This window comes from Limulus polyphemus, unplaced genomic scaffold (genome assembly GCF_000517525.1).
Source record: "Limulus polyphemus unplaced genomic scaffold, Limulus_polyphemus-2.1.2 Scaffold816, whole genome shotgun sequence".
Taxonomy (NCBI): Eukaryota; Metazoa; Arthropoda; class Merostomata; order Xiphosura; family Limulidae; genus Limulus; species Limulus polyphemus.
In genome coordinates, this window is record NW_013666426.1 from 247,844 (window position 1) to 272,753 (window position 24,910).

Here is a 24,910-nt window from a genome sequence, read left to right on the forward strand (position 1 = left end):
TATTGCAGAGGTCAGTTGTTTTATTGTATACAATATATAATACAAAACAATTTGAATTTTCGCCTGATTCTACATAACCTGGAAATATTCCCATATTTCATACAGTAACCCTCCGAGCAAGCTATAAAACATTAAGAACATGTCAAAACTTTTCTTCTTCCAAAAAAAAAAAAAAAATAGCTACGATTATAAACATATGTTCCTCTGTTTCATGATATATCCGCTACAAACTAAAGTGACAATTAAATGTATTAGCACAAAACAAAAACACATAAAGGCGCATCTGACCCATACTTCAATGTTTAAAAGAATTGTGAAAGAAAAAAGTTAGTTATTTGTCTATATACAAAAATAAAGCGTTTCTAATGCTTTACAATGCAAGTCATACTTCTTAAGAGACAGGCAGTAATTATAAGAGCCTTATTTAACAGAAATGTAACTTATGACAGTTAAAATGAAAAAAACAACAAAAAAACTTATACTCAAGAGACATGCAAAATAATAAATATAATTCCTTATAGACATAGCCGCAACTAGATAGAAAACTTACCAGAGGTTCAAACACTGACAAGCACATATTGTATATTTTTTGCATATGGGTGTAAAATTAAATAGTACGTTACATTTAATTTCAAATTATAATGGGGGTGTTCGGACCTCGGTGACTTCACAGCTAGCTACGGCCATGCTTATGGATACTCTATTATTTTACTAAGTCAAGATTATGGAATAACTTTTTTGATATAAAAAAAATTTACTTATTAAAGTTTGCAGAACAATGAATAACCAATTAGTATAATACTCATACAGTTGATTGTGATAGACTACAGTTGCCAACAACATTGCTGTGTACAAACCACCACTTATTTTCTTGCCCCATTAAGCATAAAAAAGAAATTAGTTCGTTTCTAACATCAAATATTGTTAGTGCCTACAATACTTGTAGATGTTTTTACCCTTCTTGGGGTATTTACTAAATGCACACAACTGAAACTGAACATAACCATTTTATAGGTAATACATTATACACCAAGTCACGTGGTAACAAATCGACGGATTCTACAAATATAATATACATGATTAGAACATTATATATTACTAACTAGTGCATAGGCCGTTCGTTTCAACAACTGAAATTCGAATTATTTCACGCATTGGTTATTGAGACATACTGAACCACACAAAACATTTTGAAAGCACTACACAAAGCCTAAAAAAACCAACCAATAAGTGATTTAATACCCAGTTACTTCATAGCCTTTCACACAACTTTGTCAAGCTGAACGCTTAGTAACGAACCACATGAATAACAACGTTTATTAAATCTCAAACAACTAAATATGCATACAAAGAAAGTCTCAAAGTTATCTTTTTTAATAAAACATTTTTTGAGGGGGCTGGGAAAAATACTCCTAGAACTTTTCATAACAGCTACATTACACTATTTTTTGTACAATTTCTATAACGCAAGTCTCAAAATGCAGTATTTTTGGGGAGTAAGTTTACAAATAACTCACCATTTGAGTAGAACAAGTCGAAATTACAATTAAACTTAACTTACATGAATATCAGACTTAAAAACAAAATTTTTTCATGACTCCTTTCATCTTCTCTCTTTGAACTTTTTTATTTCAGATAAATAAGTTGTAGTTTTTGAGACAGAAGAAAATAATACTGTTACTTTTGAAATCTATGTATCCAATGTCCAGCAATCAAAACTACAGAATATCAATGCATTTTAAAATAACCGTAAAGAATAGTGGTGGTAGTCATTATAATACACTTTCCAGGCTACCTTATACTATACTATTGTGTTCATTATTTTTTTGTTGTGTCTTATAAACAGGTATCGATTACTCAGGCAATGCAAATATTTCGGGAAGCTCTCCTCATATACGTTATTCTTAAACTTTACAACCCACCACAGAAAGGTTATTAACAACTTAGATATTCAACTTTTAATATAATCACACTTAAGTCAGACAGCACATGAAAGTCAAAATATCAAATACAGTTTGAAAAGAAAAAAAACAAACTAATTTATAATTCAAAAAATATTAAATTTACATATGCCAGTTTTGGTATTCAGGGTGAATAATTAATTCACATTTGTTTTATCATATAATTTCAAAAAAAGCAGAGTTTTGTGCCTTAAATCAAAGTAGTATCAAGGCATTAACAAACTTTTAAAAGATTATTTCACAATCAACTATGATATGAATTTCAAGTGTTCACAAACATAAAGGAAAAAGCTCTATTCATCCAACTTGGATTACAATGTTAACTAAGTTGAACATTGGGTTCAATATAAATTACTTAGAAAAACAAGGTTAACATCTCATAATTAAAGTACCCCAATACTGTATTTTTCCATTTAAGAAAACTGTTAATGGTATAAACTGGAAATTGAAGAAAACCTTTACAGCTAATGGCATTAATTATAGAGGAAAACAATTGATATTTTATCTTTTCCTACTAGAGAGCCCAGGAAAGAAGTCATGTCATAAACAATGATATGAGACCTTACACAATTTATGTCCATTTTACTACATTTTAAACTCATCGAGTCTTTTTGAAATATAAGAGGGAAATTAGTTAATCACATTTTAACTAATAATGAGAAGTTCCTGCACTGTACTTTATTATGATGTTAGTACATTTGTGATTAACTTTTAAAATAAAGGGTATACAATAAGAATAACAGCATCTTGGAACAAAATGATACCAAAGATGATGACAACACTTTCTGCTGTTGGTAAGCCTTCAGAACATCCGAGGTTAAGAGTTCTTATGAAATTAAAAACAGTTAAAACATTCCAATTCTACGAACAAAAAACATGCTTTCAGCCTATGTTGATTTTTACAAAGATTTGCTACAAGAAAAACCAAACAAAAAACACACACATACAAATATTAGGTTTTTGTTTTAAACTTCCAATAAATTTTAGCTTGTATTTCTTAGTATAGTAACTTTTTCAGTTTTAAATGCACATCACAAAGTGCAAAACCATAGCTGAAGTCAAATCATGAAAATCTTATTTTATTCAAAACTATTTCATATTTAGATGTCTTCTGTAAATAAAAACAGAAGTCATTTTCTAAGATAGGTTCATTTGGAACTGAAATGCTGGGTATTTTAAACTCCCATTATCTTTTGCTAACATTTATTAAAGCAGTTTAGCTACTGTCAATAAGTACTATTTGCAGATTATCTAGTGTGCTAATTATTAAACCCTTGTTACAAAAATAAAATAATAAGCAAATAATCCAAGTCAGTCAATTCTACAGTTCAGTCACTACACCTTCTTTGAAACTGGCACTGGAATGTGAGTCAAATAATGACTCAGGCAGTGTGCAAAACAATTATTAAGCTTTTATACTAGACAAATTGAATATTATTTTGCAAAAGATAGAAGTCAGAATATTAAGTTTTGAACATTATATTGGTTCTACAAAATGCATTACAGCTCCTGTAATAACTTTATAAAAAATTGTTTCTGTTTAAAACACTTATCTTGATTTTGATTAAATTGAGAATGAAGTAAGAATTGCACTATGACTCAGACCTCCCAGTGAGGCAGTGCAAACATGAATGTTTTTTTAAAAGTTCCTTTTTACTAAAAAATATAGAACAAATTTTCATTTCACAAACCAAAATATGGATTAAATATTTGACTAACAATAAATTTTAATTTCTAAACCCATCATTAAACTTTCCATGAAGAAATCCATACTTCGTGTATGATGATAGTTTTACCATGCAAGTTCTGAAAATACTGGTAATGAAATCTAAATCTCCCCCCCTCTCACACATACATCAAAAAATGCTTACAAAACCATTATATTTCCATGCATCTGTTTTAAGTAACTATGCTTTAGGTTAAAAATATGTTTACCTTCAAATTTAGTTTTTAAGTTTGTTTTAAGCCGAATTCAAATAAAAATAAAGAAAATAAAGGATGAGAATGAAAAATATATTTTTATAGGTTTTAAGTTTCATTGGGAGGCCTAATGTTGGACTACATTCAAGATTTTCTTGAAAGTTTTTCCTACTGCATATAACATATATATATAAAATATAAAAATTAAAAAAATCCTGAGGTAAAACTTCCTTATGTGATTTCACTTATTATAAGACAATACACAATTCCCTGAATTTTATTTTCATTAGTTATGACCAAGAAAAGGACAGAAATAAAATTATAATGTACAATGTTTAATAAAAAGATGCGTAAGCAAAAGAAACTTGTAGAATAGAGGAAACCAACGTACAATCTGAGGAGAGCCAGAAAAAAGTTAATTTTTGCTTTTTTATAGCCAGCTCCAGCCTATCTCATGATTGCAACTCTAAAGCTGACTATAAACCAGAGATTTAGTTTTTCTGGCTCTCCTCAAGGTGCAAGATTGTTCCTTCTTTATATGTCTATATAACAAAGCTGTGGATAATTAAAGTACTGGTGTACATGGTCATAATAGCCTTGAACATGCTTTTATCAAATTAATTTGTTGAGAACTTCAGCGCTATTTCACACAATGAGTGTGATATATTTACAGAATACTATAATAAAGCATAGCACTCAAGATCTGCCAAATGCATTCTTCTTTTTGGTTATAGACCATATGTAACCTTTGGTTTCATAAAAAACCATTTTGATATAAATGATATGGTAAACACACATCAAGACGTTTCTTAATAAGTCACTGACTTTATTTTTTTAGAGTTCCTCATCTTTCCAGTGGACACGATACACACTGTATGGTCGGTATGGAGGTCTAGTCATATCATGTATTCGTACTTCCTCAGAATGAGTGTTGAAGTACTGATGTGTATGTACAACTTCCCCCAAAAGCCACTTTCTGCACACAGATTTCATATCCCGAGAAACAAAGGAATCCAACCAATGTTCATGCCAACTATGGAACAACTTAGTCCACTTTTTAGAAAGTCTTTGATGAGACATTTGAGCTTTAGTAAGACACATGGGTTTATACAGGTAACTCCCAGTGTTAGATACAAAAGACATTTTGTAAGTTTCAGGGTCAAACTTACACTCTGTGTTGTCAATTATGATCATATCTTTAGTAACCTTCCAACTGTCCTCATAACGTAAAAAGTCCCATTTTTCTGGAAAGTTTTGTTCTGACTTCCTTTCATGTGATGTTGTTGGGATTTCTGCATCCTGATGAACATTTAAGTTTGGTAAATTTTTGGTTTTTTCCTCTATTTTACTTTTTAATTTACTAAAATTACATTCTCTATAGTTTTTCAAATGTTTGCATGATTTCAGATTTCGCAAAAGAAAAACTTTATTTACAGGCACTTCATCTTCACTGAGGTATCTGTCAATATAATCAGCCAACCTATGAGATTCGCTGCCTTCATCAGAATCCTCAATTTCTGTGTCAATTAACTCAAAAGTTAATGTACCACTGGCCCTGTAAAAAACTATTCGGAAGCAGCTTTCATCATTTAATGCCTGTTCTACTTTCTTTTGGTAGGCTGTCTCTGTTGTAGACTGGCATAACATTGTTGCACACAAACCTCCACCACCACCATTTTTCACTTCCTCTTGGTAAAATTTTGCACACTTGATGCAAGATTCATCACAAACGAGATGTTGCAGCTGTCGAACTGTGTTTTGTACCACTCTGTCTAATGTATAGGCAATGTAGGCATCGACTCCAAACATTTCTCTCAATGTATCTTCAAACTGACTTCCTTCTATGTCTCCATCAATGACATCTTTTACCAGTTTCAAAAATGCAGGGTAAAAGTCTTCTACTTCAGTATTTGATTTAGTTTTCAAGCGTACTTGAAGAGAGCTTGTGTCTTTCTTCTCTTTTTTTTCCTTGGCTACTTCTGCAGCTAATTGTAGAGCTTTCCAGTAGATTTTTGTCAGTCTTTCACATAAGATGTTGTGTAGCCTAAAGAACAAGTACCAGTTGCTGTTGCCAAATAACAATGCATATGACTCATCTCTCATCAGTGATATTTCATGCTGGTAAATTTCTTGGTCTTTTTTGTCATCTTGTTTGTCTTGTGGATCTGAACTCTTTGGATCATCATTCACTCTTTTGTCACTTTCACTGCAATTTGTGTGAACCTGAGTATTTGTACTTGGTCCTTCCTTTGGCTGTTTCTTTGAGTTTTTATCATTTTCTTCAGCTGATACATTTTTCCCTACTTCATTAGATAAATCAACAATACTTTTATCATTAGTGTCTAATTGCTCTTCACTTGCAGTTAAATTACTTTTACCTTCAGCAGTTGAATCATCATCATCTTCACTCTCATCATCAACTTTTGGGCAGGGAAGAAGGAAAAATTTTGGAACAAAATTTCTTATGAAATCTTTGACTTTTTGTTTGTCATCTTTGTGAAGTCCCGGTAGTCTCTTCAAATAATGAAAAATTAACATTGCTGCATCATCTAATACAGATTGATCAGAATATTTTACAGTTAAATGTGGTCCAACTGGTACATCTCTAGCTCCTTCTTCAACTTTTTCATGACATTCCTCAAACACTGTTTCAATTTCATTTAATAAACTTTTGGTTCTCAGAGCTTTAATGTCATTCTGTTTAAATGTAACTCCTTGATGGTCTAGTGATTTCAGATAGTACTTTTCAATTTGCTCCCTCCAAGTTTGATTGAATACTTTCTGTGCTTCACGCCACTCTTCATCCTTTGCTTTCAACCTTCTTATTACAAGTGGTAAAGCTACAACGGGATTTTTCTTCAAACCTTCAATGATATCGGTTGCTTTTTCTCCATATATTCTCCTGATTGCACATTGATGTACTATAGCAGATGTTCCACCTAAGGTGTCATCTAAATGAAACTGGTCTTTTTCTTCGGGTGTCATTCTTGAGATCTTTTTCTGTACACCTTCAAGAACTCGAATTGTTGACAAGTTAATTTCCAAAACAACATCCAATTCAAACCTTTCATCTTCACACCTATACATATATTCCTCAAACTGAGTTTTTCTTGAAGATACAAAAGTGGAATCTTCAGACCAACATGGGAAAGAAACCCAAGTATCATTTAATACTTCCTTACAAAGAGAGGTGCGACCACTGGATTTAGGATGAGGATAGTTTTGAGGTAAAGCTCTATAACTAGCACCACTTTTTTTACAAGAAGAGTAGTCAATTTCCATTATGTCATTCTCACTTAGTTTTTCCTTTTTATTCTTAGAATATTTAGCTGAAAAGGTCTCAAATTTTTTGCTACCTTCTTCATAGCCTAAAAAGTTTTTTAACCACTTAAGAAGTTCAGAAAATTTCCCCAGAAAAGGAGTTACAAGGTATACAAGTTCTGAAGAAGAAACTATCTCTTCATTGTACAGCATTAAACATTTTAAAAAGTTTTCATAAACCTCTTGGCTTCTTAATGCTTTTCGTACTCGATCAAAAAATGCAAATTCACTCAGTGTTCCAAACTTTCCTGCTTCAGCTAAAGAAACATCTTTGAAACTAGTTAGCCTTCTTCTTTTAGGAAAACAATGCCACATAGAAGGGGCAGGATGTTTAGTGCTCATTACTACCTTTTCTGGAACTGTTGAGTTGTCATGAACATCAACAGTTGGACATTCTGTTGAGGATGTAGGGATGTCTCCTGTACTAACATCACTACTAGATGTTTCTTTGTTGACTGCACTAGTACTTGCTTCTTTGTTTTCACTTCCAACAACTTCAGGTAAAAAGTTACTAAATTCTTCAAGTAAATCTTCTTGATCTTGAAAAAGTCTGGCAATATGTGCATAAACATCAATTTCAAGAAGGGGGTTACATCCTGCTTGTTTATCTTCTTTTAAACCCTTTTGTTGTTTTTGATAAGCATGTAGGACTTCTAAAAACTCTCTGTAAACATCTGGTTGATTTTGAAATCGAGATTTGACCTTATTAACGTAGTTAATTGCATGCTTAAATCCCACAGGATCTTTAACAGTCCTACTGGAAACTGGTTCTGGTTGTATATTACTTTGAGATTCTTGTACTAACTGTTGATTCTGTGTGCTAATTTCAGTGGTGTCAGATCCAGACTGAATACAAGCTGAAGTTGTAGTTGATAAAACCATATTGTTATGTGCAACATTTGGACCACTTGTACTTGACACAATGGTAGTATGTTCTTTTGGTAAAGGAACTGTTACAGCTGCTGTTTCAGTTGTATCCTGCTTTACTGGCTGTTGCAGCTTCTGAGAATGTGCTGTAAAATTAACTGGTTCAAAATTTTGTAAACGTATCTTGTAACCTGGAGGAAGAAATGAATTAAAGCCTAGAATTAAATGTGGATAGCCTTTAAAGAGAGTAGAAACTTGATGGATCACAGATAGTGTATCCATACTTTGTGATTTGAATTCTTTCATAATGTCCAAAAATTCATTGTAGACTTCTGGTTGATTTTTGAACTGAATCTTTACTTCATCTAAGTAAGACAGAGCATTTTCAACTTTTAAACAACTAGAACCTTGCTGAGAATTACTGACATATGCTGGGTATGTGTGTACTGATGCAATACCTGTAACAGGAACTTGCATAAATTGTTGTTGTTGACTTTGACTTTGTAAGATGGGATTACATAAAACATCTATTGGAGTTTCTGTATCTTGGGGCTGAGTGGTGACTGACATTGTGCTTGGACTGGAAGCACTGGAATTAATAGAATCCAAAGAAAGAGTTGGCATGATGATACTTCTTAAAACCTCTGTTGGTGAGTTCTTATACAAATCTTCTTGAGTCAGTCACAATATGCAATATCTTTACTAAATTCATATCTGAAATAGGAGTAAAAATAATCACATCAAACACATGTTTGTGCGTGTGTATATATATAATCAAATACACATTAAAACATCAAGTACAATATAGGAAATTACTCAAAAAATCTATACATAACACAGGAAAATTATTCTGTATCCATCACAGCCATACATTTACATTATTTGAAAGTTAAAATTTTCCTGATTTGAAAATGTATTTCTGATAGATACTCACTCCCCTACACACACACAAAAGTTGTATTCCTCATGCATCTGCCTATGAGATTTGCATGCCACTAGCCTTGAGGTAACTTCCACCTAATTTCATGTTTTTTTACATGAACTACACTGGTGCATGGAAAAATAACATCATCATGTGATAAAAACCCTCTACCAATAGGAGAGCTAACCACCATGTACAGTAACTCCCTCATGCACTTGCATTCATGATAACTTCATTCTTTGACGAGGTAAGATACAAAATGTACACTGGAAGTGTGCATGTGTGGTGGTGGGGGATCAGGTGAGAATGTGAAGAAATAAACACGTTAACTTCTGAGACGATAACTCAACTCAACACAAAGAAAACTGGTGAAGAGGCTGGTGCAGATTTATACCTAGATGAGCTTCCTTCAGAAAACCCCTGAAGGAAAGCTCATGGAGTGTGACATCTAATAGCAGGGACTTCATAGGGGCACACTGTGGGAGACTGGATCTCATCTTGACCAGTATATACTCTTCACCTGAAATTGAATGGGAGGGGTAAAGGTAAATAATCCCCATTTGTTACAGAGATGGGCAGAATCAGAGCATGACCATCCACACACTTGCACACAAGGGGCCAGCAAGCCAATACATGTAGTGTGGATGGGGAACATTCAGATTACACCTTATGTGTCCACCTCGACTCTACTTCACTGCAGGAGAGAACTTTAGTTATGCATTATGGTTTCATATAGCTTGTGTTCACGTCAACTCCACAAAACAGGCTTTGGCTGCAGGAAAAGGGCACACTAGTTGTGTGTCATGTTTTCTGTACATTGTATGCTCACCTCTACTCAACTGAACAGGCTCTGTCTGCTGGAGGATGGTACCAGTGGTAACATTTAAGGTTGTGAGGGGTAACACACACTATATCGGACTTCCAGCAGGAAAAGTCTTTTACTGAAGACAGTGCAATAGATAACCACAAAGCTTATTTTTAAATGCCAGCAAGCACAAGTAAAAAAAAGGGCAGAATACTTCCCTGGTGCTGACTTTCTCCATAATAGCCCATGGAACAGGTGCGGCTTGGATCAGACAATTGAGTATGTATATACCACAAGGATACCTCAAGTAATCTTGCAGAACATATCACTTCAACAGTGGGCACTGGTAGAGCCAGGACAGATGGTTTGAGCTCTTCTAGTAATTCTGTCTCAATACACATTTTGGGTAAGTATATCCTAGGAGGAAACACCAGCCATCTGGCAGGATCCTATGAAATTAAAAAGGGGCTCTGAAAAAGAAATTGTACTTATTTGTCTAGAGACAGTGGGTCAATTGAAGAATGGCAAACAGAAATCGAAAACCCCACAGGAGACAAAACAGCCAGATGTTGAAGATAATGGGTGATAAAGGTGTGGGGAATAGTCCAAATGCCTGCTTGAAAATGGGGAAGTATATGATAAGTAACATTAAACAGTCCAAACAGGACATAGTAGGAAGTACAGGTCTGAACAGTGATAAAGGTGAGATATAAAAGAAAGGGAAATAGGAGAAAAGGTGCGGTCACGTTCCTAAGCAGCAGAAGTCTTGGAAAGGAAAGACTGATCTGAATAGAGGAGCATATAATCACATTGTGAAAAAGAGTATGATGAGAGTCAACTGCATAATTATCTAAATGATGGCAACCACAGACTAGAAAGAGCAGGAAATAAGTCTTATGAGAAAGGTGGAATAAAGAAGAAGAAGTCAACTGCTCAGAGGGGTCACATGTGAGATGTGCAAATCCATACTGAGCTCCCATTCAGGCACAGGAGTTGGGTGAAAGGGTGAGTGGAGAAGGAAGGATTGGAATAAAATGGAGAGATCAAGGGAAGAAAACATTTTGCAGCACTGAGAAAGGCAAAATGTTATGGATAATGCTGCCCAATAACCAGCAATGATGGGGATCAACAAACTATGATCAAATAACCAAGTAAATAAGTTAGAAAGATGGTGTATAGTAGGCAGGCCAAGAGAAAAAGAAGGGCATATGGACCATTATGTTGATAAGCCATCAAAGTGGAAAAGTAACAAGAATGAGACAAGAGAAGGGTTACACAATTGGGGAGTCCAGCTAGATGGGCAATGAATCTGAAAAATCCTGTAAATGGAAGGACGATATCCCTTGATGAAACACTGATATTTGAGGTTGAAGCAAGATGGAGGGGCTATTAGGCAGAAAAAGAGAGGGTCTGATTGCCAAGTGAAAAAAAGCAGAAGAAACTAAAATTCAGTTGGCCAAAAAGGATCCAGCAAGAGGTGTCATGAATCAAGGTGAGGAAATAAAAAGGAGGATGAGCATATAAAAAATGGAAACCAGTCCTGGCTGAGAGTACTGACTGCTAGAGCCAAAGGAGAGGAAAATTTGAGTTGAGAAGGGTGGAAAAGGCATCTATGAAGAGTTATGCCCAACTGAGAGCAAACACAATGAAAAACCTGTGGGAAACTATTCTGTATGGGGAATGCAGTCCAAAACAAGGTTCATAGCCCCTGGCACATGATAGGCAACCAGTTGAATGTGATGGGAATGGGCCCACAAAAGGTTGGGCCACAGCCTGAAAACAAAAAAAATCCTGGAATGGGTAATGCCTTGATGTTTGAGGTATAAAATGGCCATGGAATTGTCTGAATGGATCATGACCAAACAATCCACCAGAAAGAGTGGGTAATGGGAGCATGCCTGATGGAGAGCAAGTAGTGTGAGCACATTGATGTGAAGTGCACACTCATCCTGTGTCCAAAGGCCATAAAACATATTGTTCAAAGATGCTCTCCAACCTGAGAGGGAAGCATCAGTGAATAGGTGAAGGTATATTCTGGGGGAGGCAAGGGAACTCCAGAGATGGGCAGTAGAGAACAATGGATCTTATGAAAGATCAGTCAATGTCCATTGGAGGAGGCACAGGTGTACACAAACTAAAGGAATGAGTAGTTCTAGAGAAGCCAGAGTTCCCAAAAGAGAAAGAACCTCTCATGCAGAATGAGAAGGAGAAACACGAATCTTGGTGCCCAGACACTCCATAGCTCGCAGTTGAAAGGGAGGAGACTGAGCTCAGCTAAGATGAGAGTTGAAGAAAATGCTCAAATGCACAAGATACTGGGTGGGCATAAGAAAGGATATGGATACCTTGACAAACCACTACAAACAAGCAGCTTCCTGAAGAAGAGAAGTGTGAATTGGCTATGGGAATCCAGTCATCCATGTAAAAGTTAATGTAGATGAAAAGCAAAGGCCCTTATGACATGGTTGAATATGTAAGGGGCTGATACAATGCCAAAAGGAAGGACACGGAAATAGAAGACATGATTCTGGTGGAAAAAGTATAGAAAACATCTGGAGGATGAGGCAATTGAGATGTGAAGGAATGCATCCATAACGTTGATCTCGGTCATCCACAGTCTGGGTGAAAAGGTCCAATAAAAAGAAGTGTTCAATCTGAAAGTGTGGAACAACCAGAAGGTGATAAAGAGGGGAGAAGTTAATTATCAGACCACAAAAGATGAGTAAAAACCCAAAGAAGGGTCATATACAGTTTCAACAGCATGTTTTCCAAAGGATCCAATATTGCCTCCTTAAAACATTGAAGATAGTTTTGGAGGGAGATGAAAATAAAACAGGACAAGAAGAAGGGGAAGTGGAGAGAAAATCTATGGGCGAGGACTTAGAAAACTTGTTTGTCAGCAGAAAACTGTGACAAGAGGTTTGCAAATCAAAATAGATAAGCCACCACAAGTCCCAAATTGACAGGACAGTCCCCAGCAAGATGTGCAACAAGGTTAATGGCTGGAAAATGATAGAGGTAGATACAGGAAGAAGGCCTAGTCAAGGAACAGAAGTAGAAGGGTGAAACTAAAGACAGTGAACACTGGTGTCAGGATGCTTCAGCCCATGACTCTAAAAGTCAGGAATACCAACAAAGACGTCTGGGTGAATAAAGGGAGCATGATGAAGATCACAAAGAAAGGAAGTAGGTAAGCATATGCAAATGAGAAGTGTATACCTACCTAACAACTCCCAACAGTAGAGGAGCTAAGTATGTAGTGATATGGGCCACAGTAGTGAATAAAAGGGAATGTACTTACCATAAAGATAAATCTGGAGCACAATAAAGTACCTCAGACATAAGGTACAGGTAGGAAAGGTAACAAAGAAGGGTATTAAGAAAAAGATGAAGACAGGAAAATTGAGCACTGGAGAGCAAAAACTGAAGTAGAGTCTTCTCCCCAAACAGGTAAAAGATATTCCAAAGATGGGAATCAAGAGAGGAAAAATTAGAATGGCTATAAGCCAAGACATGAAAATCAGATAAACAAGGAGGATGAGACATAAAGCTACAGATATGAAGTTATTCCAGAAAGGAATCAGCATAAACACTAATGTTGGGTGAGGGAAGAAAAATGAAATAAACATGACGATTAGGGTTGTGAAGCAAAGAATGTGAAGTGTCATAAAACACAGGCAAAAGTGAAAGAAATGAACATACCTGTGAGATCAAGTCTTGAAATAATGTAAAAGGTTGAGGGCTTTACTCGACAGGTAGTGAGGTACCTAAAGCAATCCAGAAGGATGGAGTAGCTGATCAAATTTGTCTTAATCTTGTTCAATTTCAAATTGAAGAGAAGGGATACCAGAAGATGGACAGGAGCAGATAGCCCAGCATGCATAACAGATTTCACAATCTGTTAAACAATGACTGTAAGATACTCTTCAGTTAACAGTCAGTGAAACCATCGCTGAAATAGGTCCCATGTGTGAAATTTGTTCATTCACACAGAAGTAGGTAAAAGTCACATTAACCTATGAATTCATAGTAACAAAAGTGAAGCAATGAGGACTAAGTCTAAAGTATAACAAAAACCAAAGTTTCCTTAACCCATTAACTGCTGCAGAAGCAGCTCAGTTGCTGTTTCCTGACTCACAGATAAAACTGAGTTGCCATCAATCACAATAAAATGGTAATTATCATCATTTGCATAGAGATATAATTATATATGTGCGACTGATGGATATTTCCGTCATTCGCAGCTGAGCCATAGAACCCTCCTGTTGGGGATTTTATCACAGGATGACATCATCATGCACCAATATAGTTCAAGTTGAAACGTGAAATTAGGTGGAAGTTGCCTCAAAGCTAGTGAAATGCAAATCTCATAAGCAGAGGCACAAGGAAGATAACTTTTCTGTGTGGAGAGGTGAGTTTTCATCTCAGAATTAGACAACTACTGATAATTAAAAATATGACTAAAACTAATTCTCAAATAGACCACTTAAAATTTTAACAAGTATTTGGCATGCAAATAAATTTTTAACATTTTATTTCATAATATCTATTATTTACAACATTCAATTTTCTAATTATACTTTAAATATGTCATACATGACTCATGGTATTGGCATTTTGTTGCCAGTTGCTAATCCAAGCATGATTATGAATATGCAGATGTTCTCTCATATTGTAAACAATGATCAAAACTGTAAAAAAAAAAAAGGTAACTGCATTTATCACAAACATAGATTTAAAATTTGATATTATATTAGCGAGTATGGTAGACTACTCTTACAATGGGAAACCATTCATATAAAAGAAATATTTATATATAATATATCAAATTTCATGTATTCAAAGACACACAAATTCAAAACTTCTTATTTATATAAACCAAACTATTAAATATAAATTGATTTCAATCAAAAATATGATGTTAAAAATATCATGCTAAGATACTTGATAAGCCATTTTGAAAGGTGAGGTCTTTCCAAGTCTTGGAATTTGTTTGATGTATAGAGGGAAGATGACTGTTTCAATCAGCAAAATAAAGTATCAAAATAAATATTTTAATGAATATCATACAAGTTCAAACTGTTTGTATATTATATAAAATGAAACTTTTTCATGTTTATTAAAAAAATAGCCTTAGATTATACATTTCACTGTTTTTTAAGACACAATTTCAAAAATTTTATAATGTGAAAAATTTTACATATACCAAATAACACTTTATGAATTTTCTTCATTCATAAACTAAATAATATTTAAACATTTAGTGTGAAGTTTCACAATTTTTAGTACTTTTACTGTGAGAACATACAGACTAGTGGGCTGACATACATGTAGTTCAGAAAGTTAAAAATTATGAAATGAAGAATGTGATATTACCTGTAAGTAAGAATTCAAGTCAGCTGACTATTTAAAATTGGCTGAATGCCAGTTTCCACACCACAACTTTTGTATGATTTAATTATTAGTTGCCTCGTGGAAATTGACCTTTAGCATGCAACTCTGGAAGTCTGTTCCTCTTGGTTTGCTAATCATAATAGACTTGATTTCATGGAAAAAAAAGTCTATGCTTATTGGATCATTATGGAGCAGATGTAAATTTGGTGTTGTCCAATCTCCATTTCTTGACCCAAAATGAGTGAAAAATTAATTTTTGCAGTTCAAATTTTTAATCAATTAAAAAGAGATGTAAGTTTGAGTGAAATTTAAGAATTAGAATTCAAAGAAGTGACATTTCTAATCCAAGTAAATTGGTCAAACTATAAAGTGCACAAACTATGGGTTATTTTCCATGCAGGATGAGGAAAGTTCCATAGAAAGCAACTAATGATTGATCATAAGTATTGGACTGACCAAAATTTTAATCTCCATGGTTTAGAACAAGGTAATAACCCACAACTTATATCAGCACAATTTTACAGAACTGTGACACCCAGGTTGTCCTAGGAGAGTAACCAGAGATGAACACTTACATCAGGCAGATCTACCACCTGTTTATTGACATTCTTCCAAAGTCTCTGTAGCTATATATAAGCCAGGATGATGTTGATAGAGCAGACTATAAGAATATTCTAAAAACAATGAGTCTGCAACATTCACCCCCTATCTACTGCAAGTTGTGAGAAGGGCTTCAGAACCATGAAGAGAATACAGTGATAGGTGGTGCAGGCTTGACATAAATGCCACTGACCAGCACATGAAGATTACTAGCTACCACTTTGAAGAACATAAAAAATGCAAACTAAAACAGCAATATCAGGTGGTTGTCTGGACAATTATTCTGCTGATTAGACTTTCACTCTCAATGAAACAAACATAATTTATAATTTGTTAATAAATTTGCAAGTTAGGTGCATAATCTGAAAGTTACCATTTTCCATACCAAATATGTATTTTAGATAATACTTACCACCTCTCAAACTATAGCTTCATCTCAACAAAAGTTACTTTTCTCTGCCAATCTAATCATTGGTATGAATGTTACCTTGCTTGCTCCAGCCTTTATACCTCACTATATTGCCCATAGCAATTTAAATTTTGTGATTCTATCCTGCTACATCAATGCACCCCCTATCCCAGATCTGTATATAAGCTCCCCATTATTAATTCCTATTCACTTTTTGAAAATGTCCAAATCAGCAGACCCGAATACCAACCATTGTGGGGAGGAAGGGCAGGAGATTGTGATAGGAGGTATTATTAGAAATAAATTTTCGGTATAGGAAGATGTTAACTTCCGAAACACGCTTATCTCCTTTCACAGTATACCTAGAACCCCACAATGACAAGGTGGAGGGGCTTGTGAAGGCAGAAAGTATCAGTGTAGGAAAGAGGTGTGAAAAAATGACATGGTAATAGCACACTAGTGGGGTCTACACTACTTTTGGAACAGGTATGCTCATCGCCTGGACAATGTGAAATCTAATACCTGGGCAGTAAAGGCTGACTGGCCATAAAGGCAAAACCCTAACATCTTGAGAAGAAAACATGAATTTAGGGACAACTATACCAGAACTGGCTCATTCCTGCAATACCAGACGCATCCGGTCACAGTCAGAAAACTAGCTAATGTACAGATCCCCAAACTTGATGAAATATTGTACATAATTCATTAAATTTGTCCAGGCCCCAACCACATAGACAAGGTCCTATGTCTCATCGTTGGAATTATAAAGCTGTGGACCCAAAGCTAGATCAAAGGCATAGTGGCTATGGCATGAGAGTTGCAGTGTAGTATTATTGGATCCCAATCTGAAAGTTACATAATGTTGCATGTCAAACTACCAGAATTACAAAGAGAAGGCAAGCAACACAAAAATCCTCACCCCCAACCTGAAGAAGCACAAAATGCAACAAACCAAACTCACTTTGATGGGATCTTTCTTGTCTCACTCAATCTGAAGAAACAGAGATTACCCAGCCTGGGATTACAAACAGAAATACTAACTCACAAACCTGAGAGGCAAGTCAACACCTCCCGTCCCTGGAATTATGAGGATGTGGAACTAACTCAGTCAACCAATGGCACAGAAATTGATGCTCTGTGTGCAGAATTAAAATTAGTCAACGATCCTCTTCCATAATCATCAAAATGAAGAGCCATGCTCAACTCCATTAGATAGCTAAGTGCCATCTCTGAACTGAAATTACAAGGTGGCTCTTCTCCTTGAGTGAAATAATGAGTTCAAGTATATCTCAGAAGGAATAGACCTCTGTCGACTGGAAACTGGGAGTGGTAAGAACTCCCACACTCCATTAGGACCAAACAACACTCGCCACTGAGTGGGATCCAAATGAAAATGATGAGAGGGTTCCTGAAAAAGAATAGAAATAATCACAAAAGAAATGAAGTCACTCATCTTTCTCACAACTTAGCTGGAGTGTGGAGAATAGCCATGGGGGGTAGCCAAAAACCATCGGAGAAGCCAACCTCCAAATCATGTAAATAATTAGATATAAATGTATTAGGCATGGTTCACATACCAGCCTATACAATTTCCTCCAGCAGGCAATGCAACCAAGCTGCCAGGGGCATTGAGATATGGTGAACTTGAAGAAATGAGACCCGAAAAAGTCTCCGCTCCTCCAATGAAACCCTAGAGTAAGCATTATGAACCAATTGACAAACCCAACCTGTCAAAGTGACAGGGGATAAATCACATGACACTGTAGGATCCCAATGAAGAAACAAATGGTGACGTGAACCCTGAAAACTCTTCAGTGTATGGAACATAACATCAGAGATTCTGAACCAGGCATGAAAGACAATCGAAATCGGAGCAGTCATATAAATGAAACATAGATAGAAGATAAATAGGAGAGAAAGCCTTATCCCCTTCTCTAGCCATGGAAGTTTAAGGTAGAAAGGACCTATCTGGATACAACAGAGCATAAGTGGAATTGTAAAAGAGTCCTGTGAACAGGAATTGCAAACACAACCGAACATTGACTTCCACTAGCCAACAACAGGAGAAAATAAATCTTAAGAAAGAGAGGTGATATAGGGAACATGACGCCAAAGGTTCAAAGGGTGGATGAGGTAAGGTATGAAGAACTACTTGAGATCCCAATTAGGAACCTGGAAAGGACACTGAGGATGAATAACCTGAAAAGATTTCAGAAATTGAAAAAAAAATGTGGCACAGTGGGACAAGAAGGATTAAAACTATGTCTGAGAGACCTGACAATAAGTAAACCATTTCCATTGACAAACATCCGAAGAAGAATGCCTTATGTTGTGCAATGGACCACATAAAAGCCAGAAATGAAGTCTAAAAATGGTGATCGCTGGATGAAAAATGTCCAACTGAGGCTAACATAAGAGAGATGGCCAGAGAGGAAACAGAAGAGGTTGGCATTCCTAAAAATACTGAAGAAGTGGAAACCAAGGCTGAGCTGGCCAATATGGCACCATTAGAAGAACTTGACAGAAAATGGAATGAATCAGTGCAAGAATTTTGGATAACAGATGAATCGTAGGGAACACATAAAGATGAAGATCCATCCAATCCTAGCTTACAACTTCTACGCCCAAAGCAGAGGATAAGGTACAGGACACCAGAAGGATGAGAGCAGATCCAATGAAGAACTTGTGGATGAAGCATCCATTCTGTGGGAAGAACTCTGTAGGCACAAAATAACTGATCGGCCACTAAATTCATTATACCTGTAAAGGAGAACAATCTGATGATTGTGGGCCCAAAAGAGAAGATCCTATGTTTGAAAATAGAGACCTAGATTGTGGGCTCAATTGCTTGGAAATGTAAGAGACCACTGTGGAATTGTCCGAGTGAAGCATTACCACCTTCTCTCGCAACAATGCGAGACTCAGAGACATAGCTCACTAAAGTGCTAGATGCTCTGAGATTGATGTGGAGATGAGATTCCTCTTTGTTGTGTTTCTATACAGAGGGAGATTATTCCGGTTATGTGTTATAAAGGTAGTTCCAATCAAAAGTGATTAAACTATCCTTTCTGATTTTCAATCTATATTTGGAAAACCTAACAACTGTTTTGGGGTTTTCTTTATCTAAATACACGTATACAGAATATTTATAACTATAATTTATTGTAATTTCCTGTCTGTCACGTCTTAAACTCAATTTAGTAATAATATCTATGTGTTAAATGTATAATTTATTGGCATATTAGTAATTACAACAATATAAGGAATTTCTTTAGAACTGAGTGGAAACATGAAGTACTGGTATTTTTACGAATGCAGAGTTAAAACTGATGTGAAACTTGCTATCTGTAAGTAATACCCCATGACAAAAGTAGGAATTAAAGAATGAAAAAACCCTGAGTAGCCCTTATTTTCTTAATATATATGACTTGCGGATTCTAAACATTTAATAGATTAGCAAAATTCAAAATGTTTGACACTTTGCTAATGTTTAAACTCTAAACTATTAACACCCTTCATGAAAATATGTTTCAAATTATTCCAACTATCTAGTAAACAAAATATTTAAATTGATTAATGTCACAAAAATAATAAACTAACTGAAATTTGTGTTTCTGATTATTACCATTTTTGATTATTTCAACTGTCATGTAATCACTATGTTGTCGTTCCTTATTATTTTTAATCAATTCAGATTTGTTCAGCTTAAGTGATTAATATCCCAACTCCTGAAAATAGTAATAATTGAAATCCATTGAATTACCACCATTATGTTTGTTTGTCGTTAAGCACAATGATACAAAATGGGCTATCTGTGCTATGCCCATTGCAAATATCATAATTTGATTTGTAATGTTACAAGTTTTGCATTTTTTTTATTAACCCCGTGAAAGTAATCGATTAGTTGAATGCAACTGGTTAATGAGTCTGACTATTAGTCAACTAGCTAATTTAACTAATTACCCAGCTCTACTTAACATATTCCTGCATACTTGTATATATATACACACACATATATATATATTTTTTTTGGCATAAAACAATGTACAGAACTAAAAAAAGAAAAATAATTCCAATTTACTACACTAAAAGGCCCATTAGATCTATATCAAACTCAAAGCTAAACAAATATTAGCTCAGAGTACTTTGGTTGTACAGCAATTCTTTTGGATATGGCTAGGCTGTTTGTACCTACTAAGGCATTCATATGTGTAGAAAGTAGAGATAAAACTTTGAAGTCAAAATGACATTCATATATGTTTTATAACAGTAATGATATTTAAAAGCATTATATGTACCCCTTAAGCCTAATTAAGAAACTCAAATATTTGAGCCTTGATTCATGCTGGTCAGTTCCAACTTAGATTGTACTTATCTTGATTATCATTACCTACATAAATAAAGCAGAAGTGTTATCTATCACAACTCAAAATTAATGATGGTCCATTTGTCCTTGTACACCAAAAATGCTTGCAGACTATGTCTGTTTGGCCACTAAAAACCTGCCCATGAATATTAAATTTAAGTGATTATATCCCTCACAAGATAAATAATGCTTAGATGTAATTACCACCAGCTATTAAATAAGGTGTGTACTGTGGAGAGGGGCAGTGGATAAGGCAGTGTTTCCAATTTAATATTTTGGTGGTACGAAAATCAATAAAAGACACATGGATCCAAAAATATTCATGGTTGGGCACAGCCTCGAAGATGAAAACTAAAGATATGATAAATAAAGGTATAGAAATTTGATATTAGTGTAACAAAAAAAAGGAAATCACACTGTACTAGCAACTTTCCACTTATGTCGGCTAGACCATGATTGTTCAACCAGGTGGAATACTGAATTATGTTGATCATCGGAGCATTATTAGTCAAGGATTAATCTGATTTATGACATGGGATGTCACTCACGGTCTTTGTTTATTCTGTGGTCTTTTGGTTTGAACAATACCTTGAGTTGGTGGTTGCTATGATTATGTAATTGAACTGAATAGAGGGAGAAGAATATGATCATGGATGAATGAATGTATTGAGTCAACAGTAGAACTGTGTGAGCTCACTGTTTTGTGCAAAAAATTTAGTTATCTTGGTGATGGGATGGATGATGTGTATAAATGTGATGAAGAGTGATGGCAGATAAGTAGCAGTAGATATGAATGAAATTGTATAAAGGGTCATTGTTTCATACTGTGAAGTATGTTTGACTTTATGATACAGAATTGTTCATTCCTGTGACTTAGTATCAGTTGGGATGTTCTCATGTGGTGATATATGCAAAGGAATTACAGAAAAGAATGGAAAAGAGACTACAAATGCCTTAGCTTTGATAAGGAGAAGGGTCACGTTTTGCAAAGTTTGTTGAGAAATTAACATAAGAGAATGTCTTGGGAGAAAACAGAATGTGTTTCTGAAGGTTGCACTGGCTTCAAAGTAGACTCTATCAGGAAACACAAAGAGATTGATAACCATCAGCAGGGAAGTGAAGAAAAGGAGCAAAAGAAGCAGAGCCTGATACCTTCCAAGGAGAGAAAATGCTCAAGACAATGAACAGAAAGGTATTGCACCTTTTTAGAAATGCACATGCAATTGCCAAGCAATGCTGTCCCTTTACAGACTATGTTTGAATGTGCAGACTAGATGATTCAATAATCATTTTGATGGGACTACCTATCAAAATGACAAATCAGTGCAAGTCTTCATTCACTTCGTTCCTGAGGTAAGTAGATGTTCAACAAAATTTGTTGTTCTCAATTGCTAAATGTAGTTGTGTTAAGTAAATTGAATTAAATAAACAAATTTAAACATATTTAAAGAAAATATTACTACAGTCCCACTACCAAATAGGTCCTGATATTAAAGACCCCCCCCCAAAAAAAACTTTTTTAAAGACAAGAAAAAAGTTCACTTTAGATGTACAAAATGTGCCGAATGCTGTGTTGCATAAACATCAGTTGAATATTTTGATTTTGATATGACTTGGGGAAAGTTCATAAACACAGTTAACACAAAAATGATTCCAAGAAGACACATGCCAGAATTTCTATTAAGCCAGGAGGAAACAATGTGCAACTGTGAAATCTTCCATTTTCTATATTTGGGGTTGATGGTCTTGAATTGTAATAATATTTTCCAAGTTGACCATTAATTTCTGTTATTCATACTCTCGTATTTCACATGTAATGTTTATTATTTAGTGAACCATAATTTCTCATTGACAAACAAATTTCTCGGAAATAAAAATAAAGTCTCTTTCCCCTACAAATCATGAACACATTTCTTAGGAGTAGACCAATCTAGGACATTGCTGGAGTGAAATCCAGAATAGGGTTTGCTTGTAGCCTTTCACCAAGACAATCAACAATGATCCATGAAAAGCTTCGAACATTATGCTTTCCTGAACTGTCCATTAAATGTTTGTCAACTTCTGATTCTAACTGTCACTAATTCTTTTCTACATTAATGTATTCAAACTATGTAGGCCTAATACATGAGCTGACATTTGAGAAGGTTATTACTCAAAGTAGAATTACTGGAGATAGTTACTGAAGATTAACTTAGAACAGACAATGTGATGATTTATTTTGAAAATTAAAGGAATCCTACGGTGTTGTTGAACATCATTCTATGTAGTTTTTCATTTATTGTAAAACAATATTTGTATCTTATTCAGCACTGAGTGACCTAGGCTAACTTTGAGTGTTACGCTTTATTGTCTTCCACTGGTTGTACCTCCAAACTTCTTTTTTTTTTTTTACTATAAGTACATGGCAAGAATTTTGGGATTTGTTGTGTTCGTTTTTGCTTTTTAAAACAAAGCATCAGTTCCCGGAGTGGAAATTCTGAACTCACCAGGTGTGAGATGTAACAGTTTTTTAAGTTCAAAGAGTGAATGCTTCAATAAAGACTGAAAAAAAACAAAAACAATGTGCACTCACTGTCTTGGATTATTTGTCTGCAGTTGTTATCAACCAATCATGTGAGTTTTATCCTATTTATTTGATGGAATTGAGCAACCAAACTCTTTGTGCACCACTGAATGCAACATACTAGACATCAACACTGCTTTACAGTATGATTTAAGTGGGATTTTATTTTATTTTTGAATTGTTTTTTACATTTTATCTCTCAATGTATCTTTGTTAGTACTACAAGTATGAAAGATTTATAGGTTTGTTTGTTTGTTTTGAATTTTGTGCAAAGCTACATGAGGGCTCTCTGTGCCAGCCGTCCCTAATTTAGCAGTGTAAGACTAGAGGGAAGGCAGCTAGTCATTACCACCCACCGCCAACTCTTGGGCTACTCTTTTAACAATGAATAGTGGGATTGACCTTCTCATTATAATGTCCCCATGGTTGAAAGGGCGAGCATGTTTGGTGTGATGGGGATTCGAACCCGCAGATTGCGAGTCGAGCACCCTAACCACCTGGCCATGCCGGGCCAAGTTTATAGGTCATAGTATGACTCATTCATTCATTTATGGATTGCTTCATTACAAAATAAGGAAAAATTAAATTGGTCACCTAAAAGACGCATCTAGGCTGTCTGGTTGGCTATCAAAAAAAAAAAAAGAGTTAAGCCCAAGCCCTGTTTGTGTGTCTACTTTTTCACTGATTTCAACCAATCATTGGCATGCATTCGATAAACTCAGAGTACCCAAAAAGATTGTCATAATGTGTTCGGTGTTCTGATGTAAACCCCCTTGTCATTCCCAAGAAAGTCTCTGTCTGTCTGTCTGCCTTTTATGCCTACAGTGTTTTTCAATCTCAGTCAAATCTGCCATGCATACTCAGGGTACTCCAGGAAAGTGAAGTATGTGGGTTGTTGTTTGGATCTGGCCCCCTATGTCACTCTCTATGTTAGGTAATTATCATAAAATTTATCAAACCTACCATATCATTAAACACTACAACATCAATCCACATGATACCAGATTAATATTAGACCTAATTAATATTTTATAATTTAACTGAAGTTTTCAGTCTGATGCAGGAGATCAGGTTTAACTAACAATAAGATCTAAACTTAAGTTAAACTTAGACTAATGTGACTAAAGTTAAACTACATGCTACTGGAAAAGGTGCCAGATTAGACAAATGATAAATTACAATAAGCTATATAAAACATAGTTATAATGACCATGGGATACTGTATGCAATAAGAGAATAAAACTTTAAAAAATAAAAGTGAGGTTACCTCTAACCTAAGTCAAAGCGCAGGAAATAGGCCTAACTCTAAGTCTAACAAAAAAATGAAAAAAATGTAGGACGCTACCAACACCATAGTGTTACTCAAGTGTATATATATTGTAAGCTGGAACACAGTATTATTAATTTTACAAAATAACTTATGGTTATAAGTACTACCGCTAAGTAAACTATACGTAAAAAGTGACTAAAACAGTACTTGACTAGTGCAGTAGTGGTACTGTAGACTGTAGTAGTAGTACTCAACAGTATTACAATTTAGTATTCTGTATATAACTAACAGTCGTTCTAAACCTAATTAATCTGGAATTTTCTTTTTTAATTACTTCAACATTACCTTCAAGCTTCGCTACAATTAAAGATGATGGCCAAAACGAAAATAGGCATTTACAAATTTGTACTAAAATTCAAATAAATCCATTTATTTGCGCCACCATTTCTCTTATTACTGGGCTACGCGGGTCACCAATACAATAATCAATTGATAGGGAGCGCTTGATACTA

The 24,910-nt window shown here is 34.9% G+C and overlaps 1 pseudogene; it reads right to left on the reverse strand.

Moving 5' to 3' along the window:
- LOC106460686 lies at positions 1–24,882 on the reverse strand (annotated as a pseudogene).
- Between the last annotated feature and the right edge of the window lie 28 nt (positions 24,883–24,910).